We start from the raw sequence: 22,630 nt of genomic DNA on the forward strand, positions 1-22,630 counted from the left end.
TGGAGCATATTCAGCTAGATGTAAAAACAACATTCCTCCATGGTGACTTAGAGGAGGAAATTTATATGGAGCAGTCGAAAGGCTTTGTGGTATTTGACCAAGAACATCTAGCTTGCCGACTTAGGAAGAGTCTATATGGCCTAAAACAGGCACTGAGACAATGGTATAAGAAGTTCGACGACTTCAACCAATCAGTCGGCTTCTCCAGGAGCAATGAGGGCCACTACCTCTTCACCAAAACAACTCGAGATGGGTCTACGATATTAATTATTGTTGTGCATTGGGTCGAGCGTGTTTGCCCTAATCGCACACGCTCACCTCATGGGATGTTGTGGCCATGATGAGGTATATGTCGCTTACCTATGCCACTTTACTCTTTATTGAGCCATCAATTGGCCGATTCTAGGGAGATATGGTGGTCTTGAGGAGGTGCATGTTGACTACCTTAGGGTTTCATACCTTAAGGCATGCTTAATGATTCATACACCTAATTGATTATTATTCTAATTAATTTCTAATTACACAAATTTTCGTTTCACTTTTGTATGATTTTCTAGTAATTTTCATTTACCCACCCACAATTAACTCTCTTTCTTGCCCTTATTTTAAGTTCATCTACACTATTTACGTACGTTTAATGGTGTAACGATTCATGTAGACAATTTTTTAATATTGAGTGGGCATCATGCCATTTTTTGAACGATTTTTTCCAACGACTCATCTAGGTTTAACTCATATTATTGAGCCTTAGAACACAAGTGAAATCATATGAGTTCCCCTATTGATGTTTTACTCATAAATTTGAGTACTACATCTTTGTGCACAATACCACCACCATTTGTATCAAATTTTGGCTTATGTCACAATTGTGCAAATTAAAACCACCATATTTGGATGTATATGTGCATACTTCGCACCATCCATTTATTTGTGACATTTTTTTTTAAGTAGGTAACATGGGTTTTTTGACCCTTGTTTTCGTCACTGCTTGATTCTTATGGGCAGTGCATTATTTTATCGTTTTTGTCATAACATTTGCTTGTTACTCACAAGACTAGAATATTACTTTCGAGTGCACTTGTTTTTTCACGTAATACACTTTCTCAACCATATCAATACATGTTGGGTTAGCATTCTAATATAAGGCTAACTAGGAAACTACGTTGATGTTAGAACCATGGTTGAGCCTCGGGGAGCCGCTATGATTATTCAAGATAGAGATCCGAGAAAGACATCTTAACTATGTTTTCCCCCATGGTTTTTAAAACACCATAGTGTTACCATAGTTATCGGATCTCGAATCACATCTCATATGTCTAGAGGGGTAAAGACGTGAGATGCTTTCTTGGTAAAGTTCTTACAATCAAAATTTCAAGCATTCATTTTGCTTGTGTATTTTCTGAACCTCCTTATTTATATTGCATACCCACAGCTTGCATCATGGAACAAGTTTTGAACGTTGTTGGAGTAATCTCTCCGACCAAGACCTCTCAACTCCAATCCGCATCTCGCACACACACTGAGATCACTATTGAGCAATTGCTCACTACTACCTTGAATCAATTGGCCGAAATGAGATAGGCCAATATGGCATTGGAAAAGAAATTCCAAGAATTAGCTATTGAGTCCAAGAAAGAAGGTGATCCTTCTTTCGTAGTCACGCCATTCAAGGGAGATAAGAAAGAAAGAACCGAGGAGGCCATTAGCACTTGGCTTGGTCATTGGGAGGCCCACTTTGAGCTCCACCCCAAGCCCGATGCTATAAAAATTGGTTACGTCGGTCATGAGTTAGGTAGCCGAGCTGCTGCTTGGTGGCGCGGCCTAAGGACTGCAAAGAACTTACCTACAACTTGGGAAGGTTTCGTGGATGTTTTTGCAGCCACCTTCTCAAACTGAACAAGCACAACACTTGCTCACGTTGTCGAGTAAGCCATTTACCTCTCTCGAGGATTACGTGCATCATGCTCGGATCCAGATCCAGAAATTGGGACTTATGGGTGAGAAATGGTTTGTTGCTTACTTTTTGAATGGTATTCCTAATGGGGATTACCATTGGATTGTCCATGACAAGGACTCCACAAGTTTTGAGGAATCCGTCAACATTGTACTTCGGTACCATAGGACTTCCAAGAAAGACCACAATAAACCTGAGTTTGCCAAAACTCCGAATGTCAAGTTCATTGGGAAACGTAAGCAATCCAATGACACTCTTGACCACGACTCCAAGAAACCTAACCTCTTCTGTGCATATTGCAAGAAACGGGGTCACACAAAGGATACCTATCCTCGTCTTGAGAGGAAGTCAATGAACACCCCTCCTCAAGACAAATCTACGAGTCACACAGGTGAGTCTTTTGATGTTGTTAAAGTTCATACCAACTATTGAAGTTCATGTGAATGCACTTTTCCTTCACATTTACTTGGACTTGATTATTTACTCCGAGTAGTCGGGTATATCAATGGAACACAAGCACATTTCTTGTTTGATTCCGGTAGTTCTCACAATTTTCTTAATGATCACTTTGTGTAGCAAATGGAACTCCACATAAACGCAAGTGATCATATCTATCAAGTTCACATGGCAAATGGAAGTGTTCAATACATCAGTGGTCTGTTTGTCAATTGCCAATTCAAATAGATACCTATTTGGAGAAACTTGACTTTCATGTTATGAAACTACAATCCGCAGATATCATTTTAGGATACCCTTGGTTTTTTAATAAAAACCCTTCTTTGTCCATTGATTGGGTTAATCACTCAATCACATTTGAACTTAATAATGGTAAACATTTTATTCAATGTTTCAAACTTCCTTCTCGTTCACTTGTGTCTTCTAAATCTTTAAGTAAGTATTCAAGTTCATTAATTTATTCGTGTGTAATTGATCTTGTGCTTCAATTTTATTATTTTAATATTGATGCCACACAATTACCACATTATGAACAATGATTACTCGATTCTATTTTAGACGATTTTTAAGACGTGTTTCCTAACTAATTGCCACTTACTTTACCACCAAAACATAATGTGGACCATCAAATTGAACTCATTCCTGGTGCTGCTCCTGTGACCATTCCACCTTACCGACTTAGTCAATTAGAAGAGGATGAGATCGCTAAACAACTTAAGGAATACTTGAGTATGGGCCACATTAGGTATAGTAAATCACCTTGGGGTGCGATAGTTCTATTAGTTAAGAATAAGGAAGGTTCATGGTGAATGTGTATCAATTATCGCTGTTTGAATAAAATGACAATTAAAAATGCATATCCATTACCTCGTGTCGATGATTTGATTGATCATTTGCATGGGGTCCGATATTTTACGAAAATTGACTTACAGACAGGTTATCATCAGATTCGCATTGCCGAGGATGATATTCCTAAAACTGCTTTTCATACGCGCTATGGCCATTATGAGTTTTTAGCCATGCCTTTCGGGTTGACTAATGCTCTAGCCATATTCCAACAAGTGATGACTGACGTTTTCCGAGATCAACTTGGTGATTTTGTTGTTGTCTTCTTGGATGATATTTTGATATATAGCCGTACCTTGCAAGATCATGTTCAACATGTTCGATTTGTGTTGCAAAAGTTGCGTGACAACTCTTTCTATGCAAAACATTCAAAATGTGATTTTTTCCAAAAATCTATTGTGTACCTAGGGCATTTAATTACGAAAAATGGTGTTGAAATTGAACCTTCTCGTCTTGAAAAGGTTAAACTTTGGCCCATGCCTCGTAATATTCGTGAACTGCAATCATTCTTAGGGTTTGTTGGATTTTTGTGAAAATCAATTTGTAACTATTCCAAATTCACTACGCCATTAACTGACCTTTTAAAAGGTCATCCACGTAAGTTTGTCAAACCAATTGCATGGAATGAACAACTTGACAAATCATTTGAGACACTCAAAGAGCACGTGTGTCTGGCTCCCACTCTTCTATTACCAGACCCTTCTAAGCCTTTCTCAATCGAAACCGATGCTAGTGATTATGATATTGGTGTCGTTCTTTATCAAGGCGGTCACCCTATTGCTTTTGAAAGTAAGAAGCTTGATGCTGCTCAATCTCGGTATTCAGTTCAAGAGAAAGAGTTGTTTGCAGTAATACATGCACTTAAAACATGGAGGCACTATCTCTATGGAAATAAATTTGTGGTTACAATAGACCATCAATCATTGAAGTATTTTTGTGACCAACCAGATCTTGTTGGTCGTAAAGGCCGTTGGGTTGACCTTAAGCAAGATTTGGATTTTCCATACGGTTTCGCAAGGGTTCTATGAACACTGTTGCGGATGCTCTTAGTCGCATTAAAGAAGTTAACATGCTTAGCTTCACGGAAATAAAATCTGATCTTTTAGATCACCTTCGAGGGAAATACCTTGATGAAAGTTATTTTTCGAAATATTGGACGAAAGCCGAATCTAGTTTAGATGCCGATACTAGCTCCCTATCCTCGAAGGCGACCTTTCACGTTACAAACGGTTTGCTCTACCCTAGTGGAAAGGTATGTGTCCAGATTTACCAAATGTAAAACAGAAAATTCTTTATGAATGTCATGATGCACCATCTGCGGGTCATCCTGGAATACAACGCACACTCATTCTCATCTTGAGTACTTTTTTCTGGACCAAGATGTGCATAAATACGTAACTCAATGCTTACAATGTCATATTAATAAGTCAGAACGACTTAAAGCTGTTGGTCTTTTACATCCCTTAGATATTCCAACGACAAATGGGAAAGTATCTCGATGGATTTTATTGTTAGTTTACCTCGTACACAGAGGGGTCATGATGCCATTTGGGTTGTCGTTGACAGACTAACAACATCTGCTAGATTTATTCCTACCAAAACTACGGTAACCGCTCAATAATTGGCTTATCAATTTGTTGATGAGTTATTTCGTTTTTATGGATTACCGATGGATATTGTTAGTGATCGAGATTCCAAGTTTACTAGTGACTTTTGGACTGAAGTCTTTAAGAAACTAGAAACTACGTTGAGCATGAATTCCGCAGATCATCCTCAGTCTGATGGACAAACTGAACGAGTTAATCAAATTATTTTGGACATGCTTCGAGCTAATGTAGCAAAAACCCCTTCTAAGTGGGAGCAATACCGTCCTATCTTAGAAATTTCCTATAATAGCTCTAAACATACATCCACTGGATATAATCCTTTTATGTTGATGTATGGTTTTCAGCCACGTGCACGATTCATTATGATACATTAGACAATACACACAATTTTTTGCAAGACATGAACCAAATGTTGCATATTTCCAAAGAGAATGTCAAGACAGCTCAAGATCGTGCTCGATTTTATGCTGATCACGAAAGATGTCCTCGTGCATTTACTATTGGTCAAAAAGTTTTTCTGTGTGTCCCTACTGACTCTACATCATTGTCTATGGGTAGTGCACTAATTTAACCCCACGATATTGTGGCCCATTTGAAATCCTTAAGAGGGTTGGGTCTTCTGCTTATCACCTTGCCTTACCCCGTAACGTTGGTGTTCATCCTGTTTTTCACGTTAGTCGTCTAAAACCATTTTTAGGCTCTGGTGATAACACCATCACAATCCAAGATCTTGGAACATTAGAGGATTTTTCTTACAAACCTCATTAGAGAATTCTCGTACTAAACGTTTACGTTCTAAAGAGATTCAGCTATTCAAGATGAAATGGATGGATAAACCTATTGATGATGCCACATGGGAACGCGAGCATACTCTTAAGGCACAATTTCCTCACTTTATATTGCAAGAGTGCAATCTTTTGAAGTAGGGGAGTATGTTATGTACACATAACATTGGTGAGGGTAGGTCACCAATATTTACATTAGTGAAGGGTATGTTCACTAATGTTAAAAAGGGGACTAATGATTGGATAGAAGGAATGATAGATGCATGCACTATCATGACTTGGACAACCAATGAATGGAGAGCCTTTTAGAAAGGCACATCTATTCAAGGGGCCTAGGAAAAGGTATAAATATGAGGCTTAGCTACCCTCATAAGGATTACGTCGGAAGGCTGCAGTCTTAGACACCAGTGATGCGGGCTAGGCTTTCGTCTCGACGATTGTGTTTATCTCTTCCAAGGTATTAGTCATCCTAATATCCGGCGGTATTGGACGTCAGTGGTAGGTTGTCTATGTCTAGATCATAGCTCGAGGGTGGTTGGGTGGAATGGATTCTTCTATCCAATATATTTTCCTTCTTTTACTTTACTTTGGTCTATTGATTAGTAATAGACTCTTAACATAGAGCTTGGACTGTCCTTTGGTAAAGGACTTGGCTGAATATCGTCATTTGAGTTGACGTTCGACTCTTCCTCGGTCGGGTTAGATGGAGCCGAATCGGGCTCATACCATGATGCCGATTCATCGAAAACTACATCCTGACTCACTCGAACCACTCAGGTTGAAGGGTTAAAGCACTTGTATCCCTTTTTCTTGGATGAGTATCCTACGAGGATACATTTCTCTGACTTCGTGTCGAGCTTTTGTCTATTTTTGTTCAAGATGCGTACATCCGCAATGCTTCCAAACACTTTGAGGTGTGAAAGGATCAGCTTCCTTCCAACAAGGATCTCGTATGGAGTTAGCTCATGTACTTCATTAGTGGTGCATCTATTCATGAGGTAGACGATTGTGGATGTTGCTTCGGCCCAATAGAAATTCGGCATGTGCTTCTCATGCAACATGGCCCGTGCTACCTCGAGTATGTGTCGATTCTTCCTTTTGGCTATTCCATTTTGTTAGCATGAAAATTCTCTCCGAATGCCTTCACCTTGGAGGTATTAGATGAATTCGTCAGAGAAATACTCCTTTCCTCCATCCAACGACCCGTTTCTTTCTCCACTTGGCTCTTCAGTTTTGGAAGTGGGAGAGCACTTCTCTCTTCTTCTTCATAAAAAAGATCCACGTGTAGCAGGTGTAGTCTTTGATGAAGGTGGCGTAGTACCGGCATCCTCCAACCATTGGTGTTTGAGCCAATCCCCATACATCCGACTGGATCAAGTCGAGGAGGCCTTTGCTTACATAGCTCTCCTTTGGGAATGGAATTTGGTTTTGTTTGCCGAGTTGACATGCTTTGCACACTCGGTCGACTAGTTTCGCCTCAAATTCCGGAAGTCCGATGACGACTCCCTTTGATTGCATCGCTCAAAGCCGTTGGAGATTGATTTGGATGATTCTCTTGTGCCACAACTCAATGTTCGTCTCAGTTTTGAAACCTTTGGCATATATGGCCGATTTCACCTCATTCAAATCGAGAATGAACATTCAGCCTTCTCTCCATCCCTTAGCTATGAGTCGGCCATCTTTTTCTATGAAGCATCCTCTGTTGTTGAAACAGAGTTGCATGCCTTGCCCCACAATTTGGCTGACCTAGACCAAATTCTTTGTGATTGTAGGACCATGCAAGATATTCTTGATGCAATTGATTTCACTTTCTTTGCCAAATGGAACGTTGTCGATGTGCCAAATGGGATGTGTGGTGTCATCGCCTGTCTCCATGTAGCCCGTTATCGATTAGGAACACTGTCTACACTCAGTCCTTCGAGGTAGACCTCAAGGTGACCGTGTTACAAGGAATGGAACCGTCTTCGCGTACAGAATAATGAGATACCACCTCGTATCCTGGTAGCGTATAAGGGAGATAGCTACAACCAAACTCCTTATGAAGTGCACTAGTATACGCACTTACGCTTACACACACTTACGATTTAAACAATACGCAACAAAGTAACAATGGACTATCACGCAGATAGACATAGATATGCACAGAGATTAGAGAAGATAGGATTCTATTAGAAAAACGTCCTGCACTCAAAATTACACGCTACCTCTTATAGAGGATTTTTGCCCTTTATATACACAGGGTTTTTAGTTGTTCACGCTTCCCACGTGAACCGTTACATTCGTTTCTTAATGCATTATTATATTATAATATTTCTACGCTTCTGTCTGTCGGTTACGATTCCGGCTGACAACACCTGGCATGCCTGTGGGACAGTGCCATGGCATGTCGAAACTATCCCTCTATTCTTCCTCCAAAATATCCTGGATGTTTGGTTCTGCTCCTACGTACTGGTCCGGGGACGGCGTACTGCCCGTAGGCGCGTCGTTGCTCGGTTGCATGTCTTGTACTTCCTTAGTCGTCGTGAGGGTTTCCATGGCATCAACTTCTCCTTGCATGGGCAGAACCGGCTCTGCTGGCTCATTCCGTTCTACTGTGGCTGGCTCTTCCGTCTGCGGGCTCTTGGTAGGCTAAGGCTCTATCATGTCCGTATCGTCCTCTGTGTTGCCTACCGTAGTTGTCATCTCCGGTGAATTGGGCTGAGGTTCCTCCTGTTCGGCGGTATTGTAGTTGGTATCGCGATGGGCTCTGCTCTTTGCCGCGTGCTACCTGCTTCCATTTTGGTGAAACATATCCTATTGACTTTTGCCAAAATCTTCCAGTAGCTACGCGAGTTCCTCGGAGTGCTGGTCTGCTAGCGTGCGATAATCCTATGCTAGGTCCTCGCGTACTACTATAATGCCTTCCTCATTAGGTTTGTAGAAACCTAGGCCTTCTTTCCTACGGTTCTCCTAGTCCGCCCGATAGGTATGCAAATCCGCCGCTTGTGTTGCCCACACCATCCAGCCTGTGTGTAGCGTCGCTTGTAATTGCGCCGTAAACCTCTCCCAATTTGTTTGAAGAAGTATGCGCACGTTGTCGGTTATTACTTGCCAGAAGTTTTCGCTTCTTGTTACCGGCCGACAAAGAAGGCTAAAGGAGGTCCAAACTCCAAACCAGAGTGTGAAAGGAATAGTTATTCGGGAACTGTTGGAATTAGTAGTCTTAATATATACATATTATTATATAAGAAGATGTGGACGGACGGACCACAATCAGTATGCCGATCCGGATCCGGAACGATTCCGTAAAGGTGCCGTTTGGCACCGTTTTGTATTTCGCACCGGAGACCTATATAAAGGCCCGGTTACAATGTAATCAGTAGCGGATAATTAATAAAGCTTATGGTCTTAATCTTCAAGTGTTGATTACCGTTCTGTAATTATTGTCATATCTTAGGCGTGTTAATTACGGATGGCTAAGTAATCGATTAAGGTCTAATTAAGCGTTGTGCCGTAAGTCATTCTACCGTACCACCCTTTGGTGACGTGTCTTAAGTGGACACCCTGTGTTAGGCTGTTGTCTGGCCCTAGCAATAACACAGTTTTTGGTGACCACGATTCCTGCATTATCGCATTGAACAACGGCAGGAATGGATGACTAGGCCAACAGAAGACCCGGTTACGGAGAGAGCACGAAGACTTGTTGAATGGAGACGGCGGCGAGAAGCTTTTCAGCAAGCAGCGGAAGAAATCCGAATGGATTGATCATTTTCGGAAGTGATCCGGAAAGTGGCGGAGGAGTCGCTCCGTCTGCAACAAAACGCCTACCCGGACGAAGGAAGCAGCTTAAGCAGCCTCCGGGAAGCGGAAATCCTTCTCCAGGCCTTGGCCAAAAGAGAAGGCGAATCCGAAGCATTCTCAGCACTGGAATCAGATTCGGAAGGGGATTACAACGCGCATACGAACTATCGCAGCAGTAACGACACCCCAGGAGGACTGGAGGACGAGGAGTCGGATACTCTACCGACATCGGAACCAGAGATGGCAGACCAAGAACCTCCGGCACTCGTCGTGGAGCAACCTCCGGAGACGGAAGTACACCGGCAAAAACCTCCAACACCGGAAGTCGAGCCGGCAACACCAAAGGAAAACCAGCAAAGACTTCAAACGCCGACGGAACAACAGGAAAGACCACCGACACCGCCAAGCCGCGTACCGACATTGGACGACGATATGCCGTTCGAATACTCCAAGTATCAGGATGACCCGGATGCGGAGGCTCATGTTCACGCATTTGAACAAACATGGGAAGAAAACCATGTGTCACAACGGTTAACCGCGGCAGAAGAAGAACGATCTAAGATAGCCGAATTCGGCGTGACATTAGAAGGACCGGCTGCCAGATGGCACCAGACGCAGGATCACAACACCATCACCACCTTTGCGGACCTGAAAGACAAATTCTTGCACTTCTTCAAGAAGGAGGTGGATCAGCGAGAAATGGTGGGCTTATTTTACACAATTCGGTAGGACCCTGGCGAGAGCATCCCACATTTTTTCATCCGGTTTCAACGGATGCACAGTCAGCTAACCGCGCACCTCCGGAGGAAGAAACGCGGGCTATATTTTTAGCCGCGATCCGGGAACCTCTACGAACGGTATGCACGGTCATTGACTTTCATACAAGCACCGTCGACCAAGTCATCGACCGGGTTCGAGAAATAGAGAAAACGAGCTCTTGGCTAACAATGGGAGCCCTCCAACGAGCATTACCAACCGATGAGGATCTCCGTTTCCGGCAAGCAATCCAATGCACGACTTGCTTGAATTCTGGACACTCGTCACTGGAGTGCACCATGAGGACGCACTGCTTACTCTGCCAATCTACGAACCACACGATGGACTGGTGCGAATATAACTTATTGAATCGGCAAGCTCCACCAGTCCGGCAAATCGAGCCACGTAGCAGCCGAGACGAAGAAGACGAACGCTGGCGACGAGAGGAGCGATATCGACCGGCACAAGTGTCCGGTACGACAATCGGCGAGACAACTACGATCGGTACAAGAGATACGACAAGTACCGAGATTACAATGGATGGTACGAGCATCACAATCGGGATCACTCCCCCGGGTATCACCAACGACGGGAAGAGTACGGGAGGTATGACGACCAACCCCGGCAAGGGTACCGCAACAAAAAGAACTTTAATAAAAAACGGCATTTCAAAAACGGGAGCCACCCACGTCAACCGGAAAAAGGCGCCTCAAGCAGCCAACCAGGCCTGAGCCCCGCAGTTACCAGAAGTCCTCCACCGGGTACAGGAAACTGTTGGGAGACAGGTCCCTCCGGATGGGAAGGGAGAAGATCAATGCCGATGAACAAACTCGTCCGAGGCCGAAGACCGTATGAGGTGGACCCGGCCACGGAGAGCCGGATGATGGAGACCCGGTGAAGACCGGATGAGGAGTACCTGGCTACGGAGAGCCAGATGATGCAGACCCGGTGAAGACCGGATAAGGAGTACCTGGCTACGGAGAGCCGGATGATGCAGAACCGGTGAAGACCGGATGAGGAGTACCTGGCTACGGAGAGCCGGATGATACAGACACGGTGTGAACCGGATGAGGAGTACCCGGCTACAGAGAGCCGGATGGTGCAGGCCCGGTGTGAACCGGAGGAAGAGACATATTCGTAAATATGTTTCTAAGAGCCCATCGAGGCTACATTTGTAAATAGCCGAAAAGTCATATTAGTATAAATATGACTTAGGGCAAACTTTATAGTTGGATGTTGTCATTTTCTTGTTGGTGCAAGAAGTGAGAGTGTGTAACAATGTATAGGTTGAGAGAGAGAGAGAGAACGAGGTCGTTGCCTCTGTTGTAACCGCCGCCTGTGGCGAAGATCGTGAGCACGAGGTCGTTGCCTCCGTGAACTCACTATTTTTGTACATTCCAATATAGTGATAGTTTGCAGCCAGTGGGCTGCTGTGGTTTTTCCCTCTTTGGGTTTTCCACGTAAACATTCTGTGTACCCTTTTCTCTCCTTTTGTGTTGTGTGCATTTGTTTCCCGCTTTTCTGTGTATGAAAAGAATCTTGGTTGTGGCCGAGTGTTGGACATAAGGAGCATTGAGTTCTCGTCAAGTGGTATCAGAGCGCAACGACACAGAAAATGGACAAATCGTTTGGCGGCATGTTCAAGCTCACAGGCTCCAACTACTTAGTGTGGAAGTCGAAGATGAGGGACATGCTCGTGGTTAAAGACCTCTGGCTGCCGGTTCAGTTCGGGGACAAGAGACCGGACAAAATCGACGCCGCGATATGGGAGGTGATGCACATGAAGACAACGGTGTACATACGGTGCTGCATCGACATGAGCCTGTACAACAACTTCAATGAAGAGAGCAAGGCTCATGAGCTCTAGGAGAAGATCGGCATAATGTTTCAAAACAAAAATGTTGTTAATCAGGTTTCGGTATTCCGGAAGCTAGTAAGACTCCCGTACCAAGATGGCTCCAGCATGGCGGAGCATATGAATGCCTTCCAGGGGCTGATATACCAGGCAACGTCATTGGAAGTACCTCTTGCCGATGAGGTACTAGCGCTACTCCTGCTCGGTTCCCTCCCGGATAGCTGGGAGACGTTGGTTGTCACTTTGGGCAACGCCGGGCCTGAAGGAAAATGGTTATCCCTAGCAAGAGTAAAGTCGAGCTTGCTAGATGAGGAGGCGCGTCAGAAGGATAAAGATACGAGCTCCGACTCCAAAGCGCTCCTTACCGAATCGGAACGCGGAAGACATAGAAACCGTAGTCCCCAGAACCGGGAGAAGTCGGGGACACGGTCAAAGTCAAGGGGGGGGCCTACTTGCTTCTATTGCGGCAAGCCGGGACACTTCCAAAAGAACTGTCGGCATTTCCGTAAATACAAGGAAACCGACGGTACCGATTCGAAGCAAACCTCGGACCGGAACGGTAGAGACCGGAACAATAAAGACCGGAGGGGGGCGGACCGGAAGGGAACGACGGCAATCGCAGCAAGTGAAGAAGAGTTGATGCTAATCACCGAGGAGAGTGAAATAAACCTTGCCGGCGACGAGATGACCTGGGTGGTAGAGTCCGGAGCATCGTTCCACCTTACCCCGGACCAGAAATGCTTCTCATCCTACTCAGCCGGTGACCACGGTTGTGTCCGGATGGGGAACGAAGGAACATGCCGAATTGTTGGCATAGGAGACGTGTGGCTGACAACACCAACCGAATGCAAGTTGCTGCTGAAGGATGTCCGACACATTCCGGAAGTTCGTCTGAACTTGATATTAGCCGGTCGGCTAGATGATGAAGGCTACACGGGTAGCATCCGGAACGGTGTCATGAAATTCAGCAAAGGGAGCCTGATTGTGGCTCGGGCCCGGAAGGTAAACACACTATACCTGATGAATGCCCGGTTATGTCCGGAAGAAGTGAACGTGGCATCCGGCACTGCCGGTGAGCTGTGGCACAAGAGGTTGTGTCATATGAGCGAGAAGGGGATGAAGAGGCTTGCAGACGACAACCTCATTCCAGTGAAGAACTTGCACCTACAGAAGTGCACTGATTGTCTGGCCGGTAAGCAAAACCGGACCTCCTTCCGAACAAGGCCACCGATGAGACATAATGCACCACTGGAGTTGGTGCATACGGATGTGTGTCAGGTAGACACGAAGTCACATGTCGGAGCGCAGTACTTCGTGACGTTCATAGATGACCACAGCCGGAAGCTGTGGGCCACACCGTTGAAGACGAAAGATCAGGTGTTATCCGTCTTCAAAGAGCTCCACGCGAGAGTGGAAAGAGAAACCGGCCGGAAGTTGAAGGCGGTCCGAGCAGATAACGGAGGAGAGTACCGGGGGCAGTTCGAGGAGTACTGCTGCTCGAAGGGAATCCGGCTCGAATTTACCGTGCCGAAGACGCCGGAACTAAACGGACTGGCCAAGAGGATGAACCGGACCATAATGGAGAGGGTCCGGAGTATGCTAGCGCATGCAAAACTACCCAAGAAGTTTTGGGCTGAGGCACTGTCGATGGCGACATACGTGATAAATAGATCACCCTTAGTACCCTTGGACGGAGACACGCCACAGAGAGTGTGGACCGGTAAGGAAGTATCCTACCGGCATCTGAAGGTGTTCGGGTGTCTCGCGTACGTGCATGTAGGTAAGGACCGGAGAGGAAAGCTAGATCCAAAGACCCGGCCATGCATATTCCTCGGTTACGGTGACGATGAGTTCGGCTACCGAGTGTGGGACCCGATCGACAAGAAGGTATTCCGGAGTCGAGATATTATCTTCATGGAGGACAAGACACTCGCCGACTGGGAGTCGGAGAAGAAGATAATGAACTCTGAGTCGACTGGTAAGGATAGACTCTACGATGAGCAGACCCAACCGGCAAGAGACCGGTTAGCACTCGAGGAACCAGCCGGTTACGGTGCGGATACCGAACCGGCAGAAGAAGAAGTAGAGGAAGCTGAAACCGGAACCGGCCAAGACCCCGAATCGGATTCGGATGAAGAGCAAATGGAGGAGCCGGCTACCGAAGCCCAAAGACGTAGATATCCTCTCAGAGAGAGAAGGCCCCCCCGGAGATTTCCGGATGCAGAGCATGTGCTGCTGACCGATGAGGGAGAGCCGGAAAGCTTCGAAGAAGCGAAGGATGACACCCACAGACAAAAATGGTTAAGTGCCATGAAGGACGAGATGGATTCCTTGCATGAGAACCATACATACGAATTAGTGGAGTTGCCGAAAGGAAAGCGGGCACTCCGAAATAAGTGGGTGTACAAATTGAAACTGGGAGATGCCAGAAACCCCCCAAGATACAAAGCCAAGATCGTGGTGAAGGGGTTCCAGCAGAAGAAGGGCGTGGACTTCGACGAGATATTTGCCCCGGTAGTAAAGATGACCTTCATCCGGACGGTGCTGAGTATAGCGGCAAGCATGGACCTTGAGGTAGAGCAGCTGGACGTGAAGTCGACATTCCTTCACGGCGACCTCGAAGAGGAGATGTACATGCAGCAACCGGAAGGATTCATGGAGAAAGGGAAGGAGCACCTGGTATGCCGGTTGAAGAAGAGCCTGTACGGACTAAAACAGGCTCCCTGTCAATGGTACCGGAAGTTCGACTCCTTCATGACTGATCAAGGGTACCACAAGACGCAGGCCGATCACTGCGTGTTTGTGAAGAAGTTTGAAGGAGGCGACTTCCTGATACTCCTTCTGTACGTGGATGACATGTTGATCGTCGGCTGTGACCAAGTCAAAATACGGATGCTGAAGAAGGCTCTCAACCGGACCTTCTCAATGAAAGACTTAGGTCCGGCAAGACAGATGTTGGGGATGCACATCATCCGGAACCGGTCAGCGAAGCAATTATGGCTGTCACAGGAGAAGTATGTGACAAAGGTGCTTCACTGGTTCAACATGTCAGAAGCGAAACCTGTCGGATCGACACTTCCGGCAAACTGCAAGCTATCCGGCAAGCAAAGCCCGAAGACGAAAGCAGAGAAGGCGGAAATGATGAACATCCCATATGCCTCTGCCGTCGGGAGCTTGATGTACGCAATGGTGTGTACCCGACCGGATATAGGATACGCAGTAGGGGTGGTGAGCCGGTTTATGAGCAATCCCGGCAAGGAGCACTGGAACGCGGTCAAATGGATACTCCGGTATTTGAAGGGCACTTCAAATATGTGTCTCCGATTTGGCTCCAGAAAACCTCAACTGGACGGTTTCACCGATTCGGACATTCGGCTGATGTGGATACCAGCCGGTCTACATCCGGGTATGTGATGACATATGCAGGGGGAGCTGTTTTGTGGCAATCGAGGCTGCAGAAGACGGTTGCATTGTCAACCACGGAGGCAGAGTACATGGCAGCGGTGGAGGCCGGCAAGGAAATATTATGGATGAAGGACTTCATCGGAGAGCTCGGTATCCGGCAAGAGGAATACTGACTCTATTGGGACAGTCAAAGTGCCATCCACCTTGCTAAGAATGCGGCCTACCATTCCCGGACGAAGCATATCCAGCGTAGGTATCACTGGATCCGGGAAAGAGTAGATGACCAGGAGTTCGCACTGACGAAGATCCACACGGCAGAGAACGGGTCAGATATGCTGACCAAAGTGTTGATACCCGACAAGCTAGACGCATGCCGGAAGAGAATCGGGCTGTTTCGTGGCAGTCGAGGCTGCAGAAGACGGTTGCATTGTCAACCATGGAGGCAGAGTACATGGCAGCGGTGGAGGCCGACAAGGAAATATTATGGATGAAGGACTTCATCAGAGAGCTCGGTATCCGGCAAGAGGAATACCGACTCTATTGTGACAGTCAAAGTGCCATCCACCTTGCTAAGAATGCGGCCTACCATTCCCGGACGAAGCATATCCAGCGTAGGTATCACTGGATCCGGGAAAGAGTAGATGACTAGGAGTTCGCACTGACGAATATCCACACGGCAGAGAACGGGTCAGATATGCTGACCAAAGTGCTAACACCCGACAAGCTGGACGCATGCCGGAAGAGAATCGGACTGGTAGGACACCCCACGCCGGAGTGAAGGGGGAGTTTGTTGGGAGACAGGTCCCTCCGGATGGGAAGGGAGAAGATCAGTGCCGATGAACAAACTCGGCTGAGGCCGAAGACCGTATGAGGTGGACCCGGCCACGGAGAGCCGGATGATGCAGACCCGGTGAAGACCGGATGAAGAGTACCTGGCTACGGAGAACCAGATGATGCAGACCCGGTGAAGACCGGATAAGGAGTACGTGGCTACGGAGAGCCGGATGATGCAGACCCGGTGAAGACCGGATGAGGAGTACCTGGCTACGGAGAGCCGGATGATACAGACCCGGTGTGAACCAGATGAGGAGTACCCGGCTACGGAGAGCTGGATGGTGCAGGCCCGGTGTGAACCGGAGGAAGAGACATATTCGTAAATATGTTTCTAAGAGCTCATCGAGGCTACATTTGTAAATAGCCGAAAAGTCATATTAGTATAAATATGACTTAGGGCAAACTTTATAGTTGGATGTTGTCATTTTCTTGTTGGTGCAAGAAGTGAGAGTGTGTAACAGTGTATAGGTTGAGAGAGAGAGAGAGAACGAGGTCGTTGCCTCTGTTGTAACCGCCGCCTGTGGCGAAGATCGTGAGCACGAGGTCGGTTCCTCCGTGAACTCACTATTTTTGTACATTCCAATATAGTGATAGTTTGCAGCCAGTGGGCTGCTGTGGTTTTGCCCTCTTTGGGTTTTCCACGTAAACATTCTGTGTACCCTTTTCTCTCCTTTTGTGTCGCGTGCATTTGTTTCCCGCTTTTCTGTGTATGAAAAGAATCTTGGTTGTGGCCGAGTGTTGGACATAAGGAGCATTGATTTCTCGTCAGAAACCATGTCGAGTCCAGCAACACCCAGAAAGCATATTGCTATTATTTTCGGCAAGAAGGACATTATAGTAACCAATGTCCGGCAAAAAGCTACGATAAACGACCGACAGTAAACATGGTTGTAGCCGAAGTCGCAGACCTCCAACAGGTCACCACAAGGTCGAAGGGGAAGACTACGGAATGGGAGACACAAGAGGCCATCCGAAAACAAGCAACGGAATGGGTAAAAAAGGCCAATGAGCGAAACGTAGCAGAACTCGTGCAACAGAAGGAGAACACCGAAGAGCTCGCCGGAAGTAGTCAGTCCGAAAACGCGACATGGCAGGTATTGCAAGAATGCCAAATCACGCTGTCGTTGGGACGACTCTTGTAGCTAGTAACAAGATTCACAGAAGGACTCAAGGAAGGCATGACGATAGGCGGAACACCACCAACTCCGGCATTCTTCTCAAATCCGGAGGAGGGACCGGCCGTGGTGGACACCAACTGTCTGGCAATTACGGCCATTGTGAAAGGGAAAGAACTCCCCGACACAATAATAGACTGAGGCTCCGACATTAATGTAATCAGCCTCGGGACATGCGATGCTCTTGGAATCTGAGAGTGGGAGCCATGTCCGTTCTGGCTCCGAATGGCTGACACATGTTCGGTCCAACCGATAGGATTAATACGGAATTTGGAAGTAGCCATCGGGGGCCACACATTCCGAATCTCAGCCGTAGTTCTCTAGTTGCAGGCTGAAGGAGCGTACCCATTATTGTTGGGACGTCCTTGATTAAAAATGACACATATCAAGCAGAACTAGAGGAGGAATATGATTACGTTCCGACGGGGAAAAACAAAGGTACGAGTACCAACACAACAAAGGAAGGGCACTGGCAAGGACCTGACACCGTTATATGCGGAGTGTGTCAATATGCTGGAGGGATTAGCGGATGAAGAAGAAGAGCAGTACTTGCTGGAGAACCCGAAGATTGTACCCCTCTTCGAAATTGACGTCGCGGAGGCAGTATCACCCTACTTACTGCAACCGGAGGAAACCGAAGCGGAACCGAATAAAGAAGCAATCCGGGAGTTACGGCATGCGCAGGAGGCGTTGGAAAGGGAAATGGCCGTATCCCAGCGCGTAAAAGCATCCCAATTAGAAGAAGTAAATCTAGGAACGACGGAGGAGGCAAAACCGGTGCACATCGCCAAAGAAATGAATGCAGAGAACAAAACAGGGATAATTACACTCCTCAACGAGTTTCGCGACGTCTTTGCCTGGTCGTATGAGGATATGAGAGGACTGGATCCTCAGTTGTATCAGCACCAGATACATCTGAGCAAAGACGCCAAGCCGGTGGCACAACGGCGGTACCGGATGAACCCAAACTACGCCACCAAAGTCAAGGAGGTGATCGACAAATTACTGAGGGTCGGCTTCATCCGGCCCGTAAAGAAATCTACATGGTTGAGCCCGATTGTAGTTGTACCGAAAAAGAACGGAAAACTTAGAGTTTGTGTCGACTACCGGAAGCTCAATGCGTCAACGGTAACGGATGCATTTCCCCTTCCGTTTACGGATGGAGTTTTGGATGCCGTCGCCGGCCATGAAGTCTACAATTTCTTAGACGGATTCAGCGGGTATAATCAGATCCGGATGCACCCTGAGGATCAAGAGAAAATGGCTTTCGTCACCGAATGGGGAGTGTTTGTTTCGGTGGTGATGATGTTCGGGCTGAAAACGGCACTAGCAACATTCCAACGGATCATCATGGAGATCTTTGGCGAATACATACCGGCTTTTATGCAGGTGTTCCTTGACGACTTCGCCGTCTATAGTAGAGAAGAAGATCATTTGCAGCATCTCAGACTATGTCTAGAGAAGTGTAGGGCGTACCGGCTAAGCCTGAATCCGGCGAAGTGTGTATTTGGAGTGGCTAGCAGAACGCTACTAGGGCATATAGTAAGCAAGGAAGGCATTGGCGTAGATCCGGACAAAGTGAAAGTAATCCGGGAAGCACCGGCCCCGGCAATGACAAAGGCATTGAGCCGTTTCCTAGGACAAATCCGCTGGCATAGCCGTATTCTCCGATATTTGGCAGACCTGGCTACACCTCTGCATACGGTAGTACATCGAACACCGTTCCAATGGACCGACATCGAAGACAAGGCCTACCGGGCACTAAAGTTGTTATTGTCACAAGCACAGGTAGTGCAACCTCCCGATTGGAGTAAAGAGTTTCATATGTTCGTGGACGCTTCCGATATCGCAATCGGCAGCGCGCTCATGCAGCTTACCGAGCCAAGGTGGTACCGGCCAGTGTACTATGCCAGCCGGAAGCTATCCCAAGCGGAACGAAATTATTCTACCACGGAAAGGGAAGCTTTAGGAATGATCTACAGTGTAACAAAATTCAGGCATTATTTATTGGGAAGAAAGTTCTCCTTTCATGTAGATCATTCGACACTCCTCTACCTAGTATCCAAAGCGTCACTTATCGGTAAGTTGGCCCGGTTGACTTTGTTGTTGCAAGAGTTCGAATTCGAGATATTCCACCGACCCGGCATACAGCATGCGGTAGTAGATTATCTAAGCCGGTTAGATTCCGGGGAGACAGGTGACGGAGTACCGGACGAGTTTCCGGATGCAGAGCTTTTTCGAGTCACCACAGAAACGGCAACAGATTGAACGGTGGCACAAGAAGATAAGTGGCTAACTAATATGCACCAGTTTTTGAGTACCGGATTGCCACCGGAGGAGATGAACCGGGACGAGAGAAAACGCCTGGCGGTACAGAGCCGGCACTTCTGTTTACTACAGGACACGCTATACCACAAAGGTGCAAACGGTATCTGGCGACGAGTGGTGCGCAACGAAGAGAAGGAGGTAATACTACGGGAGGTAGACTGCGGAGTTGTCGGAGGCCATTATGCCGGAGATGCAACGACAAGGAAAGTATGGCAAAGTGGCCTATGGTGGCCAACCACATTGAAAGATGCAGTCCGGTATGCGAAGGAGTGTGATCTATGCCAACGAATAGGTCAGCCAACGGAGCAAGCTCGGATGCCACACCAGCCAGTCCTACCACTAGAACCATTCCAGAAATGGGGGCTGGATTTCGTCGGGCCATTTAAACCACCGGCAATGAGAACCGGCAACCGGTACGTGATCGTCGCGACGGATTACTGCACTAAGTGGGTGGAAGCGATGTCGTGCCTCTCGGCTCCGGATCGTTGCGTGAGTCGGGTGGGAACCACCGAGGTTTTGGACTAGGAGGAAGAGGAATACAACTTAAGGCTAGTTATGAATAGTAGAAAGAGAAGTAAGATAGCAATCTCGTGAATCCCACGAGTTTAGTGTATTTAAAACAATATTTAGATTATAAGAGTAATTTTGATGGCAAAATTCGTGAATCCCACGAATATATTAGATTGATCAATCCTTGTATATTAACCAACAACCTTATACATATTTCTCTCCTCCTTATAAAGACGGAAGAGGCTAAGCATGGCTTCATGCTTTTTCACCAAAAGTGTCCATGCACACTAAATGTGCATGTGATGCTTTGTCATTTCCTAAGTATAGGGCTCATGCACGCTAGATGTGCATGAGTCACTTTTAATGTCACGTGTAAATAAAATATTCACACCCTAAAGAATACATGATTTTTACCTTTTAATAAAGGTATGTGTAAATAGAGGTCTTATACGTATTAAATCTATATGTATAACACTAAAGATAAGTTAGTACAATGGTAAACTTGAGGTTTATCTACGTGGAGGTGCAAGGTTTGAATCCTGCCCTATGCACGTGATAAGTATTTTGACATATTATTTATTTATTTATATGTATTTAAAATCGGATATATTATTTTATGGTTTTCACGTAGTGTGTGGAATACACTACGACACTCGCCCCCTCCGAACCCGCACATCCTCCGGTATGTGCCGAAGTTCTCGATTCCTCATATCCGTCTTCACCCAAAGCTTCCTCCGATTCTCCCCTTATGTCGACTATGAGTTGTAATTCACTTTCTGCGCTTCCCGCATCACCGTGGTCTTCGTCCGATTGCTTCTCATTGTCGGCCTTGGCTTGGATCACATAGGGTTTGTCGTCGGTCCGCTTCTTGAAAATCTTCACCCGCTTCCCGGCTATAGGCACTTGTAGTACTGTTCCATCCAACTCGGACAGTCGGTACGTTCCGTTGTCAAAGACTTTCCGAACCTCGTATGGCCCGAACCACCTTTTCGCGAATTTCCGCATCGTTGTATGTTGATGGTCCAAACTACTGTCATAGACGATCACCCAATCTCCTTCTTCAATCCTCCTCGGTCGTAGTCGGTGCTTTGTGTCGAACCGGCTTTTGTTCTGGAATCGTGCTTCTTGTTGTCGGCGTATTGCTTCCACTATGTCTGCCGGTCTTCCCTCTAGTTTTCGTATCCGGACCGCAAGTAGTTCTTCCCGGCTCATCTCTTCCTTCCACGGTAGCACTGTCCATGTTGCGATCGCGGTTTCCGTCGGCATTACCGGTGCTTGTCCGATCATGAGTTCTGTCGGCATGTAACCGGTTACGGAGCTATGCGTCGTCCGATCCGCCCATAGTGCATACGAAAGCATCTGCGGCCAGTCCTTCACCTTTCCATCGCATGCCTTCGCAAGTGCTTTCACGATCGGACTATGTCCTCGTTCGATTTTCCCGTTGGCCTCCGGATTGTATGCCGTTGTCAGCGTTAACCGAACTCCGTATTTGGCGAAGAATCCCCTAGCTTTGTCCGAGTCGAGTTCTCCTCGGTCCGCAATCACTTGTCCTACGCACCCGTACCTGCAAAATACTTCCTCCAAAAGAAATTGGCATACCGCGGAACACGTTTTCCTCTGAAGCGCTCGACCTTCTACTTGATTCGTGAGATCTTCCCGAGCTAATACCAAGTATTTCTTTTGTCCGATCCCGATCGGCATGGCCACTATGTCGACCATCCACTTGAAGTTGATTGTCGGTGAGAATGTCGGATGTAACTCATCTCGATGTCGAACCCCGGAGTAGACTTGACATTTCTCGCAGCTTTCTGTGAACTCCGCGACATCTTTGTACATTTTCTTCCACCAATATTTTTGCTTGATCTTCACAAATGTTGCCCATGTTCCTCGGTGTCCAGCCCAATCGGATTCGTGAAACTCGGACATTATCCGGTTTCGTTGCTCTTTTGTCCCGACTACTCGAAGTGGTATACCATCCGGTCTTTACGGCGCCCTCCATATTAATCCGTTTTCCAAGAAGAACTTTTGGACTTGCCTCTTCTTCCTTCGGATCTCGGCTCTTCTTCCTTTATTGTTTGTTGAATCCTCGGCCTGTTGTAACATCTTTCTGATCATCAAGCTTTCTCCCTCGTATTCTTCTTCCCGGAATTCTCGGATTACGTTCACTCGGCATATGTGCTCCGACGCGAAGTAGTCTTCGAAAACTTCTTCATTATCCGATTCGGTTATATCGTCTCCGAACCGAGCCCTTGATAACATATCCGCTACCGCGTTGTCCTTCCCCGAGATGTGTCGAACCTCCAGATTAAGCGACTTGACATATGCAACCCACCTTAGCA

This window comes from Azolla caroliniana, unplaced genomic scaffold (genome assembly GCF_043228905.1).
Source record: "Azolla caroliniana isolate FFs.n. ecotype wild unplaced genomic scaffold, voAzoCaro1.0.p SCAF_18, whole genome shotgun sequence".
Lineage (NCBI taxonomy): Eukaryota > Viridiplantae > Streptophyta > Polypodiopsida > Salviniales > Salviniaceae > Azolla > Azolla caroliniana.